The sequence below is a fragment of the Sinocyclocheilus rhinocerous genome, unplaced genomic scaffold, assembly GCF_001515625.1.
Source record: "Sinocyclocheilus rhinocerous isolate Xijiao unplaced genomic scaffold, SAMN03320098_v1.1 scaffold541, whole genome shotgun sequence".
NCBI lineage: Eukaryota > Metazoa > Chordata > Actinopteri > Cypriniformes > Cyprinidae > Sinocyclocheilus > Sinocyclocheilus rhinocerous.
In genome coordinates, this window is record NW_015658519.1 from 602,980 (window position 1) to 606,836 (window position 3,857).

Consider the following 3,857-nt stretch of genomic DNA (forward strand, 5'->3'; position numbering starts at 1 on the left):
TTAAAAGTTTAACAAAAATTACATGTTTAGGGCCCTATGAAATGTTTTATTTTTTCTCACCATATTATTTATTGTTACCAAATTCTGTGTTTTAGCATGTCTAATTATTTGAATGCATTAAACAACTTAATTTATTCATTTAGTTTTTCTTAAAGTAGCCTTGTGATTTTTTATTTTATTTTTTTATTTACATTTTTCTGGTTATCAAATGAAGGCATAAAACATTAATTTAATTTATCATTTATCTTTTAATTATTGAAAATTAAGCAAACAAGATTTTTTGGCAAACAAAGGGGATTTACTATTAAAATTAAAACATTGAAGAAATGTTTTGTGTGATTACTCCTTAAAAAATAATGTTAGTATTTTAGTAGTAGTAGTAGTAGTAGTAGTAATAGGCAATGTACATTCTACTGAAAAATAGTTATAGGAACAATGTCTTCAAATCAAACCGGACTTTTATTTTTACGGGTTGCCGTAAATACCTTTAAAGTTCTGTGTATGTGATATGACGCTAGTTTTACTCAAATCAAATGCTAAAATGCTCATGAAATGACTCTCAGAGCAGTTCTGGAGATGTTGTTCATGTGTTTACGTCCTCATTTAGTGAGACGGAAGACGCTGAAATCACCGCGAGTGTCAGGCGTGTGTAGTAAATGAAACCGCGCGTCGGCGCCATTCATTAACAGAGACACGCAGAACATGCAGGATTCATATTTAAATCGACTTTTGCGGCTTAATATTTACAGATACTGGCTTAATATTTACAGATACTAGTCCATATCGTGATTTGATTTAAGTGTAATGACCTACTTTTGATTAAGTCATTCAAAATTTGACAAATTCCGTGACATTCCGCTTTAAACTGTGAATTCTATTTTTATGACTGGATAAAGACTACACTGCGTAATTGTCCTGCTATTCATGCGGCCACTTGCCTGTTGTGAACATAAAATATCTTACATACCACCACCGGTGAACGAGCCAGTGTAATGCAAATATATCTGAAAGGTCTTGCGAGGATATCGTCATATCTTGTGCCACGAGATCTCGTCACACCCCTAGTATTCAAACATTAAGTCTGAGAAAGGCATTGATAACTGCAGCTGTCAGATTTCAGATGAGAGCTCCAGAAAAAAACCTCTCTGTGGTCAAGAAGAATCCTAAAACTTTACCAAAAACACTCCACTGCTGTCCAAATCAGGCCCTCCATCTCAAATTACTGTTCACTTACACAAACATGCAGAAACTCTCATGTTTATTTGTATTGGTAGTACTTCTTATCCGAGAAGAAGAATACCCCTAAATGCATGTTGGTCAAATCACATGTGAAACTAAAGCCCTTTTTTTATAAAGACACTTTGTACACTAAACTAAGCTCAGTGAAGCACTATGCCCACTTTCTGATCTACAGTCCTCAGCCAGAGGTCATACAGCGAAAAGTTATGCTTTAGAAAGTCTATGATGTCTAACGGATCAATTGCTGAAACACTGTTGGATCAGTTCTATTCTCCAAAAGCTACAGAATCCCAAAATCTAATGAATAAATGATGATGAGATGAAATACCTGACAACGAGACTGAGAGTGAATGTGGGAATAGGGGATAATGAGATCATAACCTCAAAGGTAAATCATGTCTTAGGGCTACAAACATTTAGATTTAATCCAAATCTATCCTTTTTATAAAACTGAAAGAACAGCACAATACACACACTACTGTTAAAAGATGTAGGGTCTGTAGATTTTTTAAAGTTTTTGATGAAAGCCTCTTATAATTAAAAGGTTGTATGCATTTGATCATAAATACAGTAAAACACCAATATTGTAGAATGTTATTACAATATAAAATAACTATTGTTCAATTTTAATTTATTTTAAAATGTAATTTATTCCTGTGTTGGCAAATCCAAATTTTCAGTAGCCATTTCTCCAGTCTTCAGTGTCATTCTAATATGCTCATTTCCTGTTATTATCATTGTTGAAAATACTTGTGCTGCTTAATATTTTTGTGGAAGCAGTGATATATTTTCCAGGATTCTTTGATTAATAGAAAGTTCAAAAGAACAGCATTTATTTGAAATCTTTTGTAACAATAAATGTCTTTTGATCAATTTAAAGCACCTTGCTTTTAAAAAAATATCCTGACCCTAAAGTTTTGAACGATCTATGAAAGTGAACTTTGAGTTCTGATCCTGGTCACAGTCGTGTTTGATTCTCATCTGATGGCTCTATATCTCAGGTGATAGGCATGTCAGCTCAGCAGCAGTCAAGCTTATGCTGGTCAACACTGTGGTGTTTGCTCTTGAAAAGGGATTAGCAGAAAGAGGTGAGACATCGACTGAGAAAGAGAGCGTAAACAGATAAAGGAGAGAGAGGGGAGAGAAAAATGAAGATGGAAGCAAAGGAGCAAAAGCCGTGGTGCTGTCAGTATTTTACATCCAATGAAAAGTGGTCTTTAGGTTTTTGATCAGCTAACTTTCATATTCCAGACCAGCTCAAGTGGTGAACTGATCTTTATTTAACTATTCAAAAGATTCCTGGTCCATCTATGCGGTCTGACAGACCATTTAGCATCGTGGCACAGAGGTGCATAATATGAGGCATGGTTGGAAAGATTTTTCAGACCAACATTTAGTCTCTCACTGGCAATCAAGCTCTTTTTTGCCCTCAGTCTGAGTCAGACTCCATTTCTTTAATCTAGCTACAAAAGACACAGAAATAGGTTTGTGGAAAGTTTTGTGAAAGGACTGAAGGATAGGATGACAGAAGTTAAAAGCCACTTGACCAAGACCAACTACTGCAAATGGGCCATTAACAATTCTTTGAATTTTTAATGAACTTTCCATGTCTTCAGGAAAAGAAAGGTCAGGAACAAGTGACTTTGTCTGAAGGTTGCACACATTTTATAGATGCTCAGCTCAGCTTGAGCACAAGGTGATTTTTTTTAGAACGATGTCGCTGGATTCGGTTGCAAGGCCTCCTAAAGAAAACATCTATAGGCTATATTTTGATACTGATTCACTCACTTATTTCCACTTGCTACATGGAGCAGAGGCAACTCAGCCTATTCAAAACAGGTTAGGGAATAATGAGAGGGAGAGAAAGCAGATTTTTAAAAAAAAGTGAACAAATGAGACAACACTGCAAAGCAGATTTAAACATGACAAAAAAAAGTGTTAAATTGGAACTATACTCTTATTGTTAACTGACAGCACTACTAAATAAGCCAGATATTTAATAAATGAAGGGTCAGGGCATATGAAAAACACACAAATTCAGCATGGACCTGCTCATTACCCACATAAAAGAAACAGACAACAGGCTAAGGAAGTATTAAATACTCCATCCGCCAGGAACAATATAAAAAACAAGGGTAGATTTTCTTTGGCAGATTCAAAACGAGAAACAATGAGTCATGCCTTTTCTTATCCAGCACTTCCTGATATTTTTAGAAGAGCTGGACCTTATAAGGTTGAGAAGACTTCTTTCCTTTCTCCACCAAGCACAGTCTTAATAAATACTCACTCTCTCTGGGGTCGTGTCAACACAGGCCTTACTTCAGTTTGTGTCAGTGCAGAAAGACTGTTTGACACTTCAAAGTCGCTTTGTTCGGCAATCCAAATGTCTGCTAAAATAACAAAAACGCCAAATATCAGTTAGGTCAAGTTACAAACCGCAGTTACAATAAACACTGTCCTGAACAGTTCAACTGCACCATCAACTGCTAACTACAGTAGACATAGCTTTCTATGCTTTCACTATGTGGCAATGTGAGAATTACACTCAACTGGAAACCTAGATAGAAAATCTACAAATTATAAATGTGGGAAAATGACAATGAAATATTCACAGTAGT

The 3,857-nt window shown here is 35.4% G+C and overlaps 1 protein-coding gene across 2 annotated transcripts in view; it reads right to left on the minus strand.

The window, feature by feature from the left end:
• The window catches only part of LOC107722551 (serine/threonine-protein phosphatase 2A regulatory subunit B'' subunit alpha-like), a 76,374-nt gene extending 72,793 nt beyond the window's left edge, over positions 1–3,581 (minus strand). Inside the window, exon 1 of one of the 2 annotated variants that reach the window (XR_001637817.1) lies at positions 3,527–3,581. The gene's annotated coding sequence lies outside the window, so the exon portion shown is untranslated. The remainder of the gene's footprint in view (positions 1–3,526) is intronic. The other variant, XM_016530945.1, reaches the window with a different exon arrangement.
• Between the last annotated feature and the right edge of the window lie 276 nt (positions 3,582–3,857).